The following is a 22,783-nucleotide window of genomic DNA, read 5'->3' on the forward strand; positions in this document are numbered from 1 at the left end:
ATGATGAATATCTTCTAGGTAATTGATAAAAAAGACATAAAGCAATGAAAGAGAAGAATTCCTCAGCTTTTGTGTGAGATGCAAAAAGTGTCTACCTTGAACTTTTATCAATGCACAAGAACACTAACTCATACATCTAGTTGAGGAGATTGAATTGTGTGGACCTGTACTGATTAGGTCAATGTGGATGGTTCAGAGGCACTTAAAATTTTTGAAGGGCTTGGTTTGATAGAGAGGAGATCCTGAGGGTTCCATGGTCGTGGGATATATGGTCTACTAGACCATGGTTTACATTAGTGAATATCTTCCCAAGTTTAGCATCAAAGATCCATGTAGATTGCATTTGAGATCCCAACTCCATTAATAGATTTGAAGGGGAGTACTTGATGGGGAAAGGTAGATTGAGGAAAGTGAGAAGTAATTATAAGATGTTATTTTAGTTAATTAATTCTTATCCATCATCAATATAAGTTGTCTCTAATAGGTCTATTTATTTTATATAGTCGCTCTTAAGTGGGATGTACTTCATTTGCATATTGCAAACAATCTTGATTGGATGATACTATGGATTGAACAACCTCAACAAAATGGTCACTCATTAACATGGGAAGATGTTGCTTCATTGGTTAAAAAAGCTCATTGTAATGGAGATACCAATGTTACACCAATGGTAATTGATCTAGAAAATGGTTTAAGAGGTGGAAAGGTACGTATAAGTTAATCTATCATGATCCATTTGATTAATATCAACTCAATGATGGATGCATAATTTTGACATGTTTGAAAATAATAGGTCAAGCACCATAGAGCTATGTATGACAATGGCCACAAATTTTGCATAAGAAAGGTGGATGAGACTAAGAGAACTTGCGATTCTAGGATAACTGCAATGTTTGAGGTCACCAATATTTTATCTAAAAACAACATGCATCCTTAACAATCTGAAAACAAATACTATGGAATTTTGGATGATATAATTGAGTGCAACTTTAATTCTTTCAAGCAAGTTCTATTTTTTGTCAAATGGTATAGGCTATGATTGAATCAAAATGATCCTAATAGAACTATTATTGAACATGATAATGAATTTACAATGATTAATACAAGGTCATTTGAGCCAGTTGAAAATGAGCCCTATTTTCTTCCAAGCCAATGTGAGAAAATGTTTTACTTTGGCATTCCACATAAACCAAGTTAGTAATTTGTCATTAGACATGATCCATTACTTGCTCTTCATTGTCATCCTCACTATTGTCATCTGTGGCAATATTTGCTCCTCTACGAAGCTCCTCTTGCAATGCTTGTACCTGTCTCTGGAGGGCTCTAACCTCCTCAAAATCAATAGCTCTGGCCCTTCTGCCACACTCTCTTCATGGAGGCATCTTCTAACTCGAACCCACAACCACACAGTCCTGGTGCAAACTGCCTCACAGTCGGCGCTCTGTCTACACACTCAGGAAAACCCGCTCTGATACCACTTGATGACGAACATGACCCAACAACAGAAGGGACACAATAGAAAAGGGAAATTATATTAACTGAGAAGATAAGCTAGTAAAAATAGTGCAGAGAAAATAAACTTCAAAACATGCCCTACGGGCTTACAATAGCATAAATCTAGAGAATATTTCTCCTTTTAGCACCTCCTCTCAAGCTCCAATCCGAACTGCCTTTTACAATGCTAGAAATCTCCTTAAATAGACCCTGGAGGGTTAAGGACTAGGAGTACATTCTAGAAAGTGCTAGTTGGCATCCACCAACAAAATAGAAGGTTCCAGAAGTTGCATTAGAAGTCGGTGCAAATCTAGAAGAATCTAGAAATGGTAGCCGAACTTTCTGGAGGCATAACTTTTGAGCCGTAGCTCTGATTGATGAACCGTTTACATTTTCAGAAAGCTCTCAAAGCACTCTATAGCCCTATGGAGGAGCTTTGCTCATCCCTCATTTTTTGACCCTTTTTGAGGTCATTTAATGCCCCAAACCTGACTTTGAAGCATTCTTAGGAGGTCTCCAAAACTCGAAAAACTGCAATAACTTTCAAACCGTGGGGCCTATTGACCTGATTCTTTTTCTGGAATGCTCTAAATCATAATTACATTCATCTGGCCAATTCAAACCTTCTAGTTTACCGAAATGATGGTCCAAATACATGCTCCTTTTTTTTGGGATTTTCAAATGCACTGATAGTTGAACTATGAGAGTTCGAACCTTTATTTGAGCCAAATGGGTATCCAAAAATGTAAAGACATGAAACAAAATCTAAGTCTAAGTACATTTTTTTGGGTTACACAAGATTGCCCTTATACCTCTGGATGCTCCTGCATCAAACACCTAGGGTAGATTGAAAAGTGACCCTGTCACTTTATGGATGGTAGAGGAAATCCCAAATGGGAAACCTCAGTTGCTGAAATCCAAGTTGAGTCCTCGATCGACCGTCCTTTCCATTTGACCAAATACTCTGCATACTGCCTATTTCTGGTACTCCTACTCACACGATGATCTAGAATGTCTTCTATCTCCTCCTTCTTAGAAGCAGGAATTGGACATGGCTCTAAAACTAGCTCCTCATCTGCACCATCATCATGATACTCTGTTAAATCTGCAATGTTGAAAATGGGAGAAATGTGAATACCATCTGGCAGCTCCACCTCATATGCATTTCCCGAGTTATGTTTCTTCAAAATTTTGCAGGGGCCAAATTTCTTCATTTTCAGCTTGTTGTAAGTACCAACTGGAAATCTTTCTTTTTGTAAGTGCACCATGACAAGATCCCCTACTTGGAATTCCTTATGTCTTCTCCTTGCATCAGCCCTAGCTTTATACTCTTGATTCATCTTGCTAATGTGTGCTTGAACCTCCTCATGTAGACACTTGATGTGTTCAGCAAATTCCTCAGCTTCAGCACTTGTTCTCTCCCCTTGTTCTATCTTCCTCAATTCTGGTGCAATCCTTGGGCTATTTCCATACACAATTTGAAATGGTGATTTTCCAGTACTCCTATTTATAGAGTTATTATAAGCAAACTCTGCCTGTGGTAGAATCAAATCCCATCCCTTGGGCTTATCTCCAACTAAACATCTCAGCAAATTGCCCAGACTTCTATTTACCACTTCTTTTTGGCCATCAGTTTGTGGGTGATGCGTGGAACTAAATTTCAAGTCTGTTCTCAACTTCTTCCACAATGTCCTCCAGAAATACCCCACAAATTTAGTATCTCTGTCAGAAACTATACTCCTTGGAAGACCATGTAGTCTTACCACCTCTTTGAAAAACAAGTCTGCAATATGGACAACATCATGAGTTTTGTGGCATGGAATGAAATGTGCCATTTTGGAGAACGTATCAACCACCACGAATACTGAGTCATTACCCCTTTGTGTCCTTGGCAATCCAAGAACAAAATCCATACTTATGTCCTCCCATGGCCTTGATGGAACAGGCAATGGCTGATATAGGCCAGTATTTTGACTAAACCCCTTGGCAACTTGACAAATCTGGCAACTCTGTACAAACTACTTCACATCCTGTGTAATTTGAGGCCAAAAATAATGTTCTCTAAGAATGGCAATGGTCTTATCCTGACCAAAATGTCCTGCCATCCCTCCACTGTGTTTCTCCTTAATCAGATTTTCCCTCATGGAACTCCTTGGAATGCACAATTGACTACCTTTGAACAACATGCCATCCTGAATCAAATAGTCCAACCACTCGGTTCTATCTACAGCAACAGGTTCTTTACAACCTTTCCATGCTTCAGCAAAATTAGGATCCTCGGGGTACAAATTCTTGAGTTCATCAAACCCAACTACTTCAACCTGCATTGTTGTAAGCAATAGCTGTCTCCTACTTAATGCATCTGCAACCCTGTTAGATTTTCCACTTCTATGCTTCAACACAAATGTATAACTCTGCAAGAATTCTACCCACTTCATATGCCTTTGATTCAATTTACCTTGGCTATTTAGGTACTGTAATGCCTGATGATCAGTATACAAAATAAATTCCTTTGGCAATAAATAATGCCTCCATTTCTTTAAGGCCTGAACTATTGTATAGAACTCTTGATCATAAACAGAATACTTCTTCTTTGCATCATTCAATTTTTCACTAAAATATGCAATAGGCTTACCTTCTTGGCTTAATACAGCCCCAATAGTGCTACCACTAGCATCACAATCCACTTGGAACACTTTTCTAAAATCTGGAAGTGCCAACACAGGCTATTCAGTCACCTTCTTCTTCAGCAATTCAAAACTTCTCGCAGCTGCTACAGTCCATTTGAACTCTTTTCTATCCCCTCTTATTGTATCAGTTAGAGGTGCACATATGCCGCTGAAATTCTTAATAAACTTCCTGTAAAAACTAACCAGACCATGAAATGATCTTACCTCAGTAGCAGACCTTGGAGTAGGCCATTCCAAGATGGCTTTTACCTTCTCTAGATCCATTTTGAGACCTTCAGGTGATATAACAAATCCCAAATAGACTAACTCCCTTTTTGCAAAGACACACTTCTTTAGATTAATTAACAGTTTCTCTTCCCTTAGCCTTTCAAGGACACTATGAATATGCAGTAAATGTTCTTCCAAAGTCTTGCTGAAAATTAAAATATCATCCAAATAGACAATAACAAATTTTCCCAAGAACTTCTTAAGTACCTCATTCATGAGCCGCATGAAGGTGCTTGGGGCGTTCATCAATCCAAAGGGCATGACTAACCACTCATAAAGACCCTCCTTGGTCTTGAAGGTTGTTTTCCACTCATCTCCTTCTCGAATCCATATCTGATGATAGCCACTCTTCAGATCTATCTTTGTGAAGTACTGAGCTCCACTCAAGCAGTCCATAAGATCATCCATCTTTGGTAAAGGAAACTGGTACTTGATGGTTATCCTATTTATAGCTCGAGAATCTGTACACATCCTCCACTCTCCATCTTTCTTTGGTTCAAGTACTGCAGGTACTACACATGGACTCAGGCTCTCTTGAATCAAGCCCTTCCTCAACAGCTCCTGAACCTGTCTATTTAGCTCCTCTGTTTCAGTAGGAGTCATCCTGTGAGCAGCCTTGTTAGGAAAACTAGCTCCTAGAATCAGATCTATCTGATGACTGATTTTCCTTACTGGTGGCAATCCATCTGGAACATTATCAGAGATAATATCTCCAAATTCCCCTAGTAAATTTGAAACTTCAAATGGTATTTCACTACTACCTTCTTTATCTTTCCTAGGAATCAAAGCATAGCACATACGCTGATGTTTCATGCCATCTAAAAACTTCCTTCCTTCAACAAGACAAATCCTAGCACTGCTACATACCTTTTCACCTTCCTTTTTCATGGGCTTCAATTTGTGGCGAACTCCATCCTTTGTCAGAGAGTATGTGTTTGCATGTCCAACATGTATTGCATGTCTATCAAACTGCCATGGTCTACCCAACAATAGATGGCAAACATCCATCAAAATAACATCACAGAGAACTTCATCATGGTAACTCCCAATTTTGAATTTTACTAAACATTGTTCACTTACCAGGACCTTATGATCATATTTTACCCAAGAAATCCGATAGGGCTGGGGATGTTTCTCCCTCTTGAGCTTCAGCTTAGAGACCATCTCTTTTGATACCAAGTTATCAGTGCTACCACCATCAATGATCACATCACAACATTTATCCTCACATTTGCATCTGGTACGAAATAAACTCCTCCATTGTCCTAGTTCATTCTCACCACTTAGTAGGACTCTTTCATTTACCAAGGTCTCTCCTCTTTCTGCATCCTCTGAATGTGATGATTGTGCATCCTCATCCACATGAGCAACCCTAGCTTGGCCCTCAGCTCTCCTATCTATCCTTCCTTGTAGTTGAGGGCATTCAAAGGCACGATGACCTTCTTCATTGCAATGGAAACAGGTACCACAGAAGCCTCCTCTTCCTCGCCCACATCCTCTACCTCTTCCTCTTTGATTTGCAAAGTCTTGATCATGGGAGCAGTTGAAACCCTCATTCCTCTGGTTCCTGCTAGTACCCTCATCTTCATTTTTCTTTTGAGTTTCATTGTGGCCTCCAGATGATCTACCACTTCCCCTTCCTCCTTGACCACGCCCTCTTTGTCTTCCTTCAAACCTTTTACTTAGCTTCTCTTCAACTCATAGGGCAAACTGGTATGCTTCTTCAACGCTGGTCATTCTTACTAGACTTAATTCCTCCTGGATGCTAGGTCGCAACCCACTGATATAACGAGAAACCTTCTTCTTATTTGCTTCTGAATGCCCCGCTCTAATCAGGAGTCGGTAAAACTCCTCTGTATATTCTTGGACTGATCTTCCTGCTTTCTTTAACCCATGCATCTTCTTAAACAGATCAAGCTCGTAGTCCACAAGAATGAACTGCTTCTTCAATTTGTCCACCATGCGATCCCATCTTGTGATCTTCTCCTTTCCTCTTCTAAGTCTTTCTAGTTGAATCTCTTGCCACTAGATTTTGGCATGGCCTTTCAGTTTGGCCTTTGCAAACTTAACCCTATCTGGGTCCCTTATATCCTCATACTCAAAGTATTCTTCCAGTTCATTGATCCAATCGATCAACTCATCTGGTTTCAAATTTCCTAAAAATATACCCACTTCAATTGTAGGTCTTTTCTCAAACTTAGTAATGGCCCTAAAAAGCCTTTCCTCTACAGGATTCAAAACTTCCCCGTCAACTTTCATTACTTCCTCTTCATTGTCATCCTCACTATTGTCATCTGTGGCAATATTTGCTCCTCTACGAAGCTCCTCTTGCAATGCTTGTACCTATCTCTGGAGGGCTCTAACCTCCTTAGGATCAATAGCTCTGGCCCTTCCGCCATGCTCTCTTCATGGAGGCATCTTCTAACTCGAACCCACAACCACACAGTCCTGGTGCAAACTGCCTCACAGTCGGCGCTCTGTCTACACACTCAGGAAAACCCGCTCTGATACCACTTGATGACGAACATGACCCAACAACAGAAGGGACACAATAGAAAAGGGAAATTATATTAACTGAGAAGATAAGCTAGTACAAACAGTGCAGAGAAAATAAACTTCAAAACATGCCCTACGGGCTTACAATAGCATAAATCTGGAGAATATTTCTCCTTTTAGCACCTCCTCTCAAGCTCCAATCTGAACTGCCTTTTACAATGCTTGAAATCTCCTTAAATAGACCCTGAAGGGTTAAGGACTAGGAGTACATTCTAGAAAGTGCTAGTTGGCATCCACCGACAAAATAGAAGGTTCCAGAAGCTACGTTAGAAGTCGGTGCAAATCTAGAAGAATCTAGAAACGGTAGCCAAACTTTCGGGAGGCATAACTTTTGAGCCGTAGCTCTGATTGACGAACCGTTTACATTTTCAGAAAGATCTCAAAGTGCTCTATAGCCCTATGGATGAACTTTTCTTGTCCTCCATTTTTTGACCCTTTTCGAGGTCATTTAATGCCCCAAACCTGACTTTGAAGGATTCTTAGGAGGTCTCCAAAACTCGAAAAACTGCAATAACTTTCAAACCGTGGGGCCTATTGACCTGATTCTTTTTCTAGAATGCTCTAAATCATGATTACATTCATCTAGCCAATTCACATCTTCTAGTTTACCAAAATGATGGTCCAAATACATGCTCCTATTTTTTTGGGATTTTCAAATGCACTGATAGTTGAACTATGAGAGTTGGAACCTTTATTTGAGCCAAATGGGTATCCAAAAATGTAAAGACATGAAATAGAAACTAAGTCTAAGTACATTTTTTTGGGTGACACAAGATTGCCCTTATACCTCTGGATGCTCCTGCATCAATAGGCCATAAGAAATGAATTGTGTCGTAGAGCACATTGTCTGGAATAAGAAATAATGAGTCTTTTTCCAGGAAAATAGTTCAATGAAGCTTTATGTTTTATACTAATTTATTGATCATGAACCACAATATGTATGTTTTGTTACAATATTTTTTGAGACCACAATGAGTTCTTCCACCTGACGAGGGTACCAATATACGTCCTATAGGTATGTGATTTCAATTCTCAATCATCAGAAGGGGCATTATTTTTTTCATGATTATTATTGATTGTTTTATATTACTATTGTCATGTTCACTCTTCTCCTTTACTTAACCACTTGTATTCATTCTTTGATACTTAAGATAATTGTTGTATGTGGAAAACTCATATATCTTTTCTAATTATAGTTGTTGAACCTTTATGATGATATAGTCTTAAATGTATATCCTCTTGACCAATTCCATGTCCATGAGCTTGTGATGATATGATTCTGATATTTTTGTTGTACATAATAGTTAGTCATTGGTCATATGGTTTCTTTTACACTATTTGCTGGCTTTGAAGTGACTCAACATATGATTTATAAAGTTTCTCTTTCTCTCATTTAATGCATAATACCCAATGTTGTCTTCTCTTCATTTCTTTTGATCTATATTTCTTGGTTAATGAATAATGAGACTCTTTAAATATAATCCCATTGCATATATACATATCACTCCTAATTTATGTGCTCTTTAATGTTGATTGTTCAATCTGCAAGATTGTTACTAATGTTAGTTATTTTCATCTTGGCTTGCCCAATCTTATGTGTCTCTCCTTCATTTGCTATATCCAATAGTAGTGCATTGTATTTGTTTACAAATGGATCTTATTTTTATATCTGCAACTGTAGACGATGTTTCTTCTTGGTTACTATGAGGAACATATCACTTCATATCACAATTTTCAATGCACACTTCAGTGAATTAGTTTGTCTTTCACGTTCAATTATGATTGTTGTATTCATACTTATTTGCAATGCTCAAATGCCAAGTAATGTATATGTTGGTCCTGATATAAATTTTCCTTATAAGAATACTTTTGACATCAATGACAACTTCTAATATACATCCGAATTCTTTTGACATCAATGACAATATTTCCATCAACTTCCTTATTAGATTGTGATTATTTCCATTTGCAAATATTAATTTTCTTATTAGAAATAGGATATTTTTGGTTCAAGTTTCATTAATTTCTTTATTTTTATCCAATTAGCATAGTAGAAAGGGAAGTTGAAGTAATTGTTCCTATTTCCTAACATAGCTAAATAGAGGACATTACAAGAATGGATTTTAGTCTTCCTTCATCTCTTATTATTTATTAAGTTTGTTAAAAAGGAGTACAAATGCTTTCAAATAAAAGAGAATGTATTTCATCATGGTGAATATTGTAGTAAATACAATAAACAAATATTTTGGTAGCAAACTTGGTTATGTTTTTAATTCCTATTTTTCCAAGTTCAATTGTGTAGTAGTCATTTTCTAATGATGGATAATTTGGTTGCTTTTTTGGCCTTCATTTAGAAGTGTCAGTCTTATAAATAGCAATTTTAAAATAAGGTTAGGAGTAAATTTAATACTATTTATAAACTTAAATAATTGTTCTCTTTATTTTCTATATGACATTCATTGGTCATACAATTTAATTGAAATATGAGCTTGTCATATGGTGTTGTACATATGCAATTATCTTTCAAATATTGCTTATTATGATATGATGATCTGTTGCTCCTGATATATTTCTATACAACTAGTTTTTCTTATAGTGGTATACTGCTTACCCTCGACTTGATAATATTTATTTGGAATGACTCATGGGTGGAGAGTTTCTCCCAATAATGATGCCATTGTTATTTATTATTTAGCACTAGATTCTATTATAGGAAAATAGGGGACATGAAAAATACATTACATATATAATTATTTTTAGGTGTTGATGATTTCCATACACCTACTTCCATGAGGTTGACCAACACTCCAAGATTTTCCAATTTATCAGCCACTTTATTCCCTTCTTGATATGCATGTTGGATTTGGACTTCTAAAATAGATCTCAGATGCTCCTCAATTTGTGGAATCTACTTAGCCAATCACCATGCTAGAATCAGAGAATCATCTCATGTTTTCAAACACATGGGATAGGGAAAGTATAATGTAGAAAAAAATTATAATCTTAGTCTCAAATCTTCCATTGATCAATCGAACAACTTCTTTAAGCACGGACACATCAACATCAATTATTTTATAGAATTTTCCTTGCTGCTACATTATTTCTTTTTTTAAATTTTGACTACCATCACTATTTTGACATTTACTGCCATCAACAATATAAGCAACCCATCGAAACATCTCTACAAGTTATCGATAGTTCAACAGATACTACCTTTGAGAGTATGACAAATCCATCACAACATATCTCTAGATCATCGATAGTTCAATGCCTCCTTCCGTTGATGATGTGGACTACCTATCAAACCATCTCTCATAGGCATCAATAGTTCAACATTCTAAACTAGTTGTCTAGCACCACCATCAGACAATGATGGCAACAATTTTGTGGATTTTTGTTGTCAATATATTGACACTCATCTTGGTCATGGAATTTTCAACTACAATTTAGTAAAGGTAGTTTTTGACATTTTGCTGTTGCAATTTTGATGGAAAAGTGTCAAAAAATAGGTACAAATTTGCTAGTGGGAGTAACACAATGCAACTCATAACACCATTATTTGTTAACTAGGGAAACCCTAACCAAGGAAAAATCTCGATGGGGATGGTATCCAATAAATGATCCACTCATTAAAAGTATCTTGAGAAAGATATTGACCTTGTTAGGAGTCTATTATATCTATGTAGTGTTTCTATCCTTGTTAGAGGACTAGGCCTTGTTAGAAGTCTCAAATCTATTAGAAGTTGGTATTACAATTACAAAAGTAGAAAGATGAGCCCACTTCTCAAAAACTCACATACAATGATTTATTGTGTGCACAAAAGGTTTAGATACAAAGACCTCATGACAATGTTGATATCTTTAATATCTAATTATCCCTTTGTTTCCCTATTTACACAACTCACATATAATGACCTTTTTTTTCTCTAACATAAATTTCACATCATATAGAAAGTACATTTAAATTTCCAAAGACATCACACAACTTCACATATAGACATATTTCCTTTATACCCCTATGTTTTGTCCTGTCAGCCTTCAAGTCTTCAAATGTGTCCCAAAACAAAAAAATTGACCTTTTTTCACTTAGGTTTAACACCTAGGATGTTGCCTCTAATTAGTTACATAATTATTTTGGTAAACCAAAATAAATTCTTAACACAATTTACCATTTCCTTTCCTTTTCTCTATTCTTCCTGTACACGACTATGACTAATCAAACTTTAATAACTCTAATTGTACAATATTAGAAATATGTAGAATAATTGGTGGGGGGGGGGATGAATCAATTAATCAAGGTCCATAAGTACCATTTGAAAAATTAAACATAAAACATTCATTGTTCTGCTTATCCTGTTGTTGCTCGGTCTCTATTGTACTGATAAAATTACTATCCCAAACATGACATACTTTTTTTAATGTAAACTTTATAAAACATATAAACCATTCAACATAAATTTAACACTAGGATTTTTACATGGAAACCCAATTTAGGAAAAACTATCAGAAACATGTCACTACTTTTTTCACTCTTTCGAAGTGATCTCTATTAGGAGCCAACCCTGTTAAAGGTTTACAATACACACTATTAAATGTGACCTAGTTAGAGGATTTAATCACCCTGTTAGGTCTAGCCTTGTCAGAGGACTTTGATCATTCCATTTATAATGTCACCTTGTTAAAGGATTTACATATATTGTTATGTCCTTCAAATGACTATTAGGTTAACCTCTGTTAAAATGATTTCAATACAAACTATTTACAATGATTAGAAAGATAATAGTAGGGTTTTGATCTGTGTGATTATAACTCACTTTGTAGGTTTAGACCACTCTTTGGTTCATGTGCTGATTCATTGATAAGGTCCCCATTGTCATCTCTATTCTTGATTTGCTTTCCAAGCCTTCAAGCAATCAATCTTCTCATTTCAACAAAACTTTTAAAATCTTCTCATATTCACTTATCAATATTAGCAGCATCTGCGCAAGTAATCTTCTTGTGCTTCACATTCACTCTTACAAACTTGTGCATCTCTGATCCACCTTTTTTCTACATGCTACTGTAAGTTCATCTCTATACCTCTTTATCTATAGGTAATTCTTTCTTTTTCATTTTCAATGATCATTGTAGATCTTAGGGTTTGTAATCAGGTTCACTATATCTCTTCATCTTCCTTCTTTTCTAGAATCTTCTCATCCATTGAATTAGATCATAGGAATCATACGTAATCCTCACCTTGAATTTAAGTATCCAACTCATCAATCTTATCTTCAACATGATTTACATCTCCCAAGAAATAGATTGAGCCAACTAGAATCATGATATCCTCAAATTCATTAATAACACTATTACTCAGCAATCACTAAGTCTTGACACTCGACCATCACTTAATCACTCGATCACTATAAAATTTTTGGCTTGACATCAAATATCTTTCTTAGTCAATATTGATTCTTCACCAACACTAGATTTTCTTAGCACTTATTGCAGCTTGGCTGACACTAGCATCACTTGACATTCCTTAACCTTTTACTCTATTGCTCGACTTAGTTTTACTTTCTTGATATAAACAATCACTTTGGCTTATCAAAGTCTAACTAATCAAATGTCCATTGTAGCTTCCTTTTCATAACTCAACCTTTCCTCTAGGTACTATTGGTATGAGCAATTTCTCAAATCCTCTTTGTCAATCAAATAGATACAAATTTAGATTAGGTAGCAATATATCTTATCAGTAGATTTGACATCAATGAAAAATAAAATTGTTCTAATTGTAAGTTTCCAACAATAAAAATCATAATGACATACGATCTGAGTTACATGATCCTCATACCCTATTCTATCTTGAAGTTTGCAGATTCCAATATGCTCTCTATGAACTTTGCCAATCAAAAAGGTGTCTCTAACATCAATTATTCTTTGTAATACTTAGACAATTTTCTAAGTCATGTTCTCCAAAACATGACTCCATAATTTTCTCACTAAACACATCATATATGTTTCCATAAATGACAACCTCAAAGTATTTCTATATTCACCTCTTAGCTGAATTACTAGCAATTAGCTCACTTTTGACATTTTTGTATATCATATTACTACTGTGTCACAATAATTTGAATCCTGCATTCATCTATCCAAATAAAGATGAAATCCCTCTAAATATTTTAAGGCAATATCCTATAATTATGTAATTGTAATGAAAAAAATTGAGCTATGAATATAGTGGCGAAAACAAAAAAATAGCTAGCTTGAATACTTAGTTTGCGTTTTAAATTTTTTTATTGTAGTTGTTATAATTGAAATCGTGTATAAAAAAATTGGATAAATTTAATCATAATAGATCAACTCCACTACTTGATTGAAGTTTTCATATTTGTGAATTTTTATCATGAGTTTTTAGTATAGCTATGTGTGAATCTATATTGCCAAAGTGAGAAATTACACCATCTCATCTCCCCTTATTCTTTTTGGATCATGTTGGATCATGGTGATTAAAAAGTGATAAATATGTTTTAGATGATCTTCGATATGATTCATGAGATTTCCTTGAATCACATTTTAGTTAAAATTAGTTTTTAAAGCATAATAATGAATGCACAATTTTTGGTGGATTCAAGTATAAATCTCTAAATGAAGTTATTTTATGGGTGTTCAAATTCTAGCATTTTTCATTTTTAATTGTATAAAACTATTTGAGATTTTTAATTTTAAAAATGTTATAATATTTTTTGTTAGGGTAATTACAGACTCCTTGTAGGCCTCTTATGAAAAAATTAACAATTTAAGGTACCTACTAAGAACTTATTCATAGTAATGAAATTGGATTTCCTAGGTCTTTCATGTTGACCCTAAAGAAAATTATCTATTAGTGCAAAATACTTAGTCATTTACAAGGCACAATTGGTCAGTAATCACTGCAACCAGGCCACCACATTGGCCAAGCAACAATGTGAAGAAGCGTATATATTTACTATTTTTTGAGAAGTAGAAACTGTTGAGCAATCCATAGTCATCAAGTATTTTAGAGGTAGCCAAATAGTTCAAGAGGCAACATGTGCTGAGCAATTTAGAAATTAAATTCAATTTTGACCAAGCTAAGCTCATGCCAAGTGACAACATGAAGAACAAGTATAGCTGAGCACTAGAAGCCATATATATTGTGTTATAATTTTTTTTTATTTGAGTTTGAAATGGCATAAAATACTATGTAAACCATTTTTTCTAAGCTGGAAACATTATTCCAAGATTGAGGAGAGAATCAAGGAGGTAATTATGCATGTGATTACACTTCATTAATCCCTATGTTGTATGATCAACCAATCATAAAATTGGAAAGATTAAGTGGAAAAAAGGATGAATTCTAATCATTGAAGGATGAATTCTAATTATTGATAAAGATCTATGAGTTTATTTAGTGGTTATAAAAGAAGGATTTAAGATGGAGTTTTGTGTTGTTGAAGTTGTTAGTGAGAGGATTGTGAAGTTGAAGTTGAACAAGAGGTTCGAGAAATAAGGCAATTGAGAAATGCAGAGAAGATATATTGCATATATGTCACATTGAGATAATTACATATTGGAAGGAGAAGATCTCTCATCAGCAATGAAGTGCAAACCGAAGGATCATGATACTAATTACATTGTAACTAGTGTATTAGGAAAATCTCTTAACATAGTGGTCCTAACAGGTCTATTGTAAATCTCCTAACAAAGTGCTCACTTTATTGTGATGTAAAATTCATTTAATCAAGGTAGAATTAATAATATATATTTTTTTAATAGAGAAGACCCCTCATAGGTTAGATCATTAGAAATGATAAAAAATGTAGCCCTAACATGCACACTTTATTTCTATAGTAGTGAAGATTTTGTGGGTGCCATCCCCACTACATTTTTACCTTCACATTGGAGGGTTTTTACATTACCACATCTTGTGTTGTGTGTTGATCAATTATTTATGTGTTACATTCATGTTATTAGATGTTAGATCTGATGTTGCATGTTCATACATGATGATGCATGGTTAAGGTTAAGGTTGAGATGTGTGGTGAATCAATTTAAATATAGTCTATGTTTGAAGTGGTAAAAAATTTAGCGATCTTGATTCACCCCCCAAGTAGACTTCCAACAATTGGTTCAAAGCATAGTTCTATAAGAAAGAAGTCTAACCACTTGAGAGTCAAATATCTTAGAGATGGAAGCCTACAAATTGGTAAAGGTTATTAAAAATCAAAAGCTTGATTTGTAGATTGAATATGAACAAGTTAAGGCTATAAAGGAGGAACTGAAAAAATCCTTGAAAAGAAGGAAGGAGTTGGAAATCCAACAAAATGACACACAATATTAGGAAGAAAGTATTGAGGACTTATGTGATAAGGGAAGATCTAATGAAATTGATGCAACAATAGCAGATCTATTGGAGATGTTGTAAATCTAATCATAAAAGTAAGATGCCGAGAAGGTGGGGGGTGAATCAAGATCTTTCAAAGTTCTAACAACTCTAAACATAAACCATATTTGACATGTTCACCATAAACCCTTATCTCATCTTAACCTTATGTCAAATCAAGCATTAATTACAATGTAATATTAGATCTAGTATCTACTTGTATGAATAAAATATGTAAGCAATAGATCATAACACTAAGATTTGGTAATGTAGAAACCCTCCAAGGTGAAGATAAAACTGCGGTGGAATGACACCCACAAAATCTTCACTACTATAGTAATAAAGTGTTCTTGTTAGGGCTACAAAGTTTGATCACTTTTGATGATCTACCTTGTGAGGAGTTTTCCCTATTAAGAGATTGAAAGAATTTTTCAGTCTACCTTGATTAAAGGATTTTAACTACACAATTAAGTAAGCACTCTTTTAGGGGATTTTCATAGGAATTTTATGACCACTCTATTAAGATAGTTACCTTGAAACACCTATTAAAATTTATCAGTATCTTGATCTTTCGGTATGTACACTAAATGTTGATGAAAAATCTTCTCTTTACAAACTAATATCACCTCTTTGTGATAGATATACTTTATCTCCTCTCTACACTATTTAGTCAGCTCACTATTTCTCAACACTTAATTTAATTGAATTCATCTTTAGCTTTACATATAAAATTCTAACTTACAACCAATAAAAATTCGTTGTGATAGATATACTTTATCTCCTCTCTACACTATTTAGTCAGCTCACTATTTCTCAACACTTAATTTAATTGAATTCATCTTTAGCTTTACATATAAACTTCTAACTTACAACCAATAAAAATTAGGTCTAAAACCTCCTTAAATAGCTATTTGGTTAAGATTCTAGATCTCAACCAATGATCTAGATTCATCCTTATTTCTGTATAGTCCTAATTTTTTGATTGGTTGATCACCTCACATAGGGATTTATGATCCTTAATTACATGAGTAATTGGCTCCTTACTTAACTCCTCGATCATAACAATATGCATGTAGCTCGATAAAAATGATTTACATCAATGTTTGTACCATTCCAAACGTTTTGTACAAATTGTCTTACTTAGTACTAATAGCTTCTTGATGCTTGACACATATGATTCTTCATGTTGTCCCTTGGCTTGAACTGTACTCAGCTTTAACTAAAATGCTTGGCCTCTATATCACTCAACTTATGTGTTGCCTCTTGAACTTGGTAACCATTGGAGTACTTGATGACACTTGGATTGCTTGATAGTAACTACTACTCTACAACAAATGATTATTTATACTTCTTCTTTACATAGCATTACTTGACCTACATAAAGTCACTTAGTCACAATGTTGACTAAATAAGATTGCCTTCTAAATGACTATGTTTTTTGCATGACTTCAAAATACTAGATTGCCTTTAGGATGAAAAATATCCCCCTTTGGCATTAGTGGCAAAAAGTCTTTGTCATGATCAAAACTTGTCATTCTAGAAATTCAAAATAAGTACTCCCCCTTAGGATGTAATCCATACCTGTAGCTTGGTCTATACATATATATTAATTTAGTTGTGTTTTCAATTTTTTATTTTTTTTTCAAAAAAAACACTTTTTATGTCTCACATGCTGAGCATTAGACTGACTAATTCCTTATTAGTCCAAAATTTATACATAAGTTTCAAATCAAAATTTAATACCATACATACAAGATCAGAAATTTACATACATACACTTTTCTTACTTGATCATGCACATTCTAATTTTCATTTCCACCTTGTTTTTGTCACTTATGACTTCAAATTTTCAATTGAGGTTTTGGGAGGATTCCAAATACCTTTAGAAATGGAAGGTGCAATCTAATAATAATTGACATTGTGTTGTTCCAATTGGCCTTCAAAGTATGCAGAACTTGTTTTTCTATCTCAATCTTAGCCGCCCAATTCAACATATTATTTGCAATGGAATAGTGTTGATCCTTCACAAGATCCTTAGCAGTCTGTACATGGCTTTGCATGACTTCCATATGATGGAGAAAACTTCCCTAAATTTCATTCACCTCATTTCTTATATGACACTCTTCTTGTAAAAGTTCTAATTGCTTCCCTTGTAATAATTTGATCTCTGAATAATGAACTAAGTTGGAGCTAGGATCCATGGTCAATTCTTTGCTATCTTTCTATAGATCTGTATCTATCTTATACATTATGTCCCTTATAGACTTGCAATAATAGGGAATATCAGTACACAACTTTGCAAACAATACATTTTTATTTGTGTTTAATTATTCTAGCTCAATGACTAGAGTGGAAAGATGAACTTTCCAAATTGCTATCTCACTTGATACTTTTTCCATCACTCTATTATCATACTTGCTCTTAGCTCTTTGCATCAATTTCTCTTAAATGTCAATATTAGGATCATTGACTTTCTCCACCATTTTAATCAATTGCTCAATAATTGGATCATTTTCATCCAAATCATCAACAATAACTATATCAAGAAAAATATCCTTGATATCATACAAAACTTGCCTCAACTTGATTTGCTTAGCCTTCCCTGTAAATAGTTTTCTTAATATTATAATATACTCCTCACTCAATTTAGATTTATCCCAATTGTGAATAATAATGTCTTCATCTAAAGTATTAGGTTTTACCTCTTATGGTTTGAGGTGAGTGTTTCACCTTCTTCTTAAATCTTCTTCCCTTGGAGTCTAGTGTGTTGGAGCTCAACATAATTAGTTGCAAAGTTTTGTTGATATTGCTAGACTCAGCTTTTGTCACTCAATAGTCACCTCTTCTTTCTTTGATTCATCTACTAAATTCTTTTCTTTTTTTCTCACAAGTGTAATCATCAATCAAATAGATTCATCTTGTCTTTTCTCACCTTTATCAGTTTGGAGCTCACTAGTGGAGCTCAGTTGTCATGCATCCTTCATTCCCTCAATCTAAGGTCCTTAGGCTATTGGTCTTTGACATGTAGCCAACTGATCTAATTTATCATCTAGATTCTTATCCTCTTTCTTATTTCCATCTATTCCCTTAGCGGATTCATTTATCTATGTAGGAACTTGTGTCATTTCTCTTGTATTAATTGATACACTTGTTGATTCACATCACCAAATTGTATATTTCCTTGGCTATCAACTAGAATTTATGTAGAAATATGAATAGATGAAAGTTATACTCATTGAGTAGCCACTTGTGTGTCAATCTTTGGATAATAATTTACTTGCACTAACATAGGATTATAGTCCATCAAATTTTCATGAATTGGCAACTGTATTGACTTGGTTTGAACTATATCCAATAGAAAAACAATAACTAACACCTTTCACAATAGTAGATTCATTTTTGGCTTCAGGGGTGATTCTCCCCAAAATCCCCATGAGGGCATTTCCCCTTGACCCCACCTTGTACTATGATAGGGAGTGCACCTGGGGTGTTACCCCAGGACCTCATCTTGGTGGCAGTGCCCCCATAGAAATAATTAGGGGGGGACCAACATTGAATAAACCTCTAAATCTGATTAGGCTCCACATCACAATAATCTCCCACTTGGAGACTAATCAAACTCCACAACAATAACCTCCCACTTGGAGACTAATCATATCACTGACTAAACTTGTAGCTTCCACTAGAATATCAAACCACCTTAGACTCTACTTCTCTTTTATGTTGTTTAGTCTAGAAGACCAACCAAAGATGAAGATGAGTTCATCTTCTCCTTTATTACTACCTTGGTAAACATATATTCTAGATTATCATCTATATGTATCTTCTCTAGCTATAATTTTCCATCATCCAAAACTGACCGAATGAAATGGTACAACAATTGTATGTGTTCTGTCTTTGAATGTAGAGTAAAATTTTTTGAAAGATGATCTCCTTGGTTTCCTATGTAGCAACAAAATACTCTACCTTTATAGTGGATAAAGAATTCACATTCTGTAATTGAGAAACCCACCTCATTACTACCCCACAAATAGTAAATACCTAACCTATAGTACTCTGCTTACTATCAATATCCCTTGCCAAATCCAAGTCAAAATAGCCCTATAAATCAGTAGTAAAGCCCTCAGAATGTAAACACTTACTGCATGTTCCTCTCAAATATCTTAGAATCCATTTGACTACATTCCAATGCACAATTCTAGGATGAATCATATACCTGCTAAAAACTCCCACTACATGTGTAATATCTGACCTAGTACATACCATGATATACATCAAACTTCCTATTGTTGAAGCATAGAGTACCTTAGACATTTTTTCCTCCTCTTCCTATGTCCTGGGGCACATCTCTTTAGTCAATTTTAAATGACTAGGTAAAGGTGTGCTGATAACTTTAGCATTCTCCATAGAGAAATATTGCAACACCTCTGCAATATAATCAGCTTGAGATAAAGTCAATCTTTTTTTCCTATCTCTACATACCAAGGATTTGTTTTTCTACCCCCAAATCCTTCATAGAAAATAAATGTGCTAACTATCATTTTATCCCCTTAATGTGATCCATGTTAGACACAACTACAAGCATATCATCAACATACAAATATAAAATAATGTAGATATCATCATTTAACCTCTTAAAATAGACACAGTGATAAGAATGATGAGTGTAAACATGTTGATGCAAAAAATTGTCAGATTTAAGATACTATTGTTGAGGTTCTTGCTTCAAGCCATATAAGAATTTCTTCAATTTGCACACTAAGTTCTTTTTACCTTGGACCTCAAATTCCTATGGTTGTGCCATATGTATCTCTTCATCCAAATTACCATGAAGAAAAGCTATGTTAACATCAAGCTACTCCAAATACAAAGCTTTAGTAGCCACAATACTTAAAATAATATGAATAAAAGTCATTTTTGCCAATAGGAGAAAATATCTCATCAAAATCAATGCCCCTTTTCTACACAAAACCTTTTACAACTAACCTAGATTTAAATCTTTCCTTACCTCCATCCTCTTCTTTCAACCTATAAACCTATTTATTTTGTAAAGCCCATTTACTTGTAGGCAACTTGCATAAATCCCAAGTCTAATTTTTCAGCAAGGAGTCCATTTCTTCCATCATCAGAGACTCCCACTGAATCTTAGTATCCACCTACACATCTTCATCATAACATTTAGGTTCACCAGCATCAGTTAGTAAAATAGAGTACAAAGAGGGAGAACATATTTCTAGAAGTCTACTTAGCCTTATTGACCATCTAACATTCACTACGATGTGTTGTATTTGTTGTTGTGGTTGTTGCAGAGCATGATGAACTATTGGAATGTCTTTCTTTTGAGTATCATCCAATGCTACATAATCATTTTGTTTCTTCTCATGTTGCTGCAACAAATCTTTGTACAATGCTTTCTCATTAAATATGACATCCCTACTTCTTACAATTTTAGGATTTTCATAATCCCAAATCCTATAACCAAATTCATCAATGTCATATCTAGAAAATACATATTCCTTTGACTTAGCTTCCGGCTTGGTTCTATTTGTAGAATTTATATGTGTAAATACTTAACAATTGAAGGTTTTGAGAAAAAGAATAACTCACCTTCTTACCATTCCATGCTTCCTCTAGAATACCATAGCCCAAAGGATTAGAGGAACCTCTAATAATAAAATATATAGAAGTATTGATAGCCTCCGCCCACATATTTAAGGTCAGCCCAACATGCAACCTAATGCTCCTTGCATGCTCCACTATTGTCTTGTTCATGCATTCAATCACTCCATTTTCTAGTGGAGTCCTTGGCACAATTTTCTATCTATAAAAACCACTAGTGGAGCAATAATATTCAAATTCATAACTGAAATAATCACCACCATCATCAGATTTGAGACATTTTAATCTCTTAGCAGTCTCATTTTCAACCAAGCATTTCCATTTCATAAAAGTTTGAAATACATCAAATTTCTCTAAGGAAACAAACCCATACTTTTATAGTTGCATCATAAATGAATGCAACATAATAATGAGAGACACCAAGGGAAGCTACCTAATATGGTCCTCATACATTTGTATGCACAAGCTCTAATTTCTCATTTTTAGTTTCCTTCCCACTCTTCACAAAACTCACTCTCTTTTATTTTCCATACACACAACTTGCATAAAAATTCATATTGACACATTTCAAACCTGGTAAAACTTTCTTTGATTGAATTAATTTCATACCTTTCCCACTCATGTGCCCAAGTCTATTGTGCCATAGCATTGTTTTAGAATCTATAACAATGATTTGTTCTCCCCGCTCAACTCTTGCAACTATTCCTAAACATGTATTTTTCTTTGAAACAATTAAAGTAGAAGGAATGATATGACCTATACAAAGATATTAGGCACCTACTACATGCACCCTAAAATGGTCACCTCTATGGGCCCCTATTTATCAATTTTTCAATTGTTTGAATAAATGCCTTGCAATATTTTATCAAATCAATTGAAATCAATTTTTTTGATCAAATCATAATTAATTCAATTCTTTCAATATTTCCTAAGGTTTGATCATTCTATCCTAAGTCTTATTTAATTAAAAGAACACTTCTCTTTTAATTGAATAAAATAATCTCATTTAATTAAATTAAAATATCCCTTTTAATTAAATAAAATAAATCACCTTTTAATTAAATTAAAAACCTTATTTTAATTAATTAAATAAGATCCTCATTTAAATATCTCTTTGTGATGAAAAATAAAATAAAAAAATAAAAATCAGAAAAGTGCATTGGTGAAACTTGGAAACAGGTGCCTTAGTAGCAAAAATACAAATTTTTTTTTTTGTAAAAAGTCCTAAAAAAAGAAAAGAAAAAAAGAAAAAATTGCAATAAAATCCAAGTAGTGAAAACCTTGAAACGAGTGCTACTTGAGGCCTTTGCACCCTTGTTTCTTAGCACATGTCCTCAACACTTAGCCTTTCTCCATTATGCCTTGACCTTATTGCCTTTGTTTGGAATTAGTCTTTGTCTTTGTCTAGGGTGCATAACTGTGTTAGCTTTGGTCTCTTGGATGTGTTAGTCTTTAGGACACCTCACAAATGGTGTTTTTTTAACATCACCCCAACTATATTTTTCAATACAACCCCTAACATCAAGTGTTTTTCAACACTTATTGGTTTGGTCTTACCCAATTTTTTCATGTGATATTACCTACTTGCAAGCATTCAATCCTTATCCTTGGAACTTAGTATCAGTTAACAAACTTAAATTTTTAAATGCAAATACTTATTTCTTGAGCTATGTCATGCTCTTTTCTTTGTGTGCTAACTGTTATTGGTTTTTGTTGAGTGTCCTTATCTAACAAGTCTCTCTAGTATGCATAGCTAGAGAACTTGGGGCAT

Source organism: Cupressus sempervirens, chromosome 9, assembly GCF_028749045.1.
Source record: "Cupressus sempervirens isolate cs-2001-9-10 chromosome 9, ASM2874904v1, whole genome shotgun sequence".
Classification (NCBI taxonomy): Eukaryota; Viridiplantae; Streptophyta; class Pinopsida; order Cupressales; family Cupressaceae; genus Cupressus; species Cupressus sempervirens.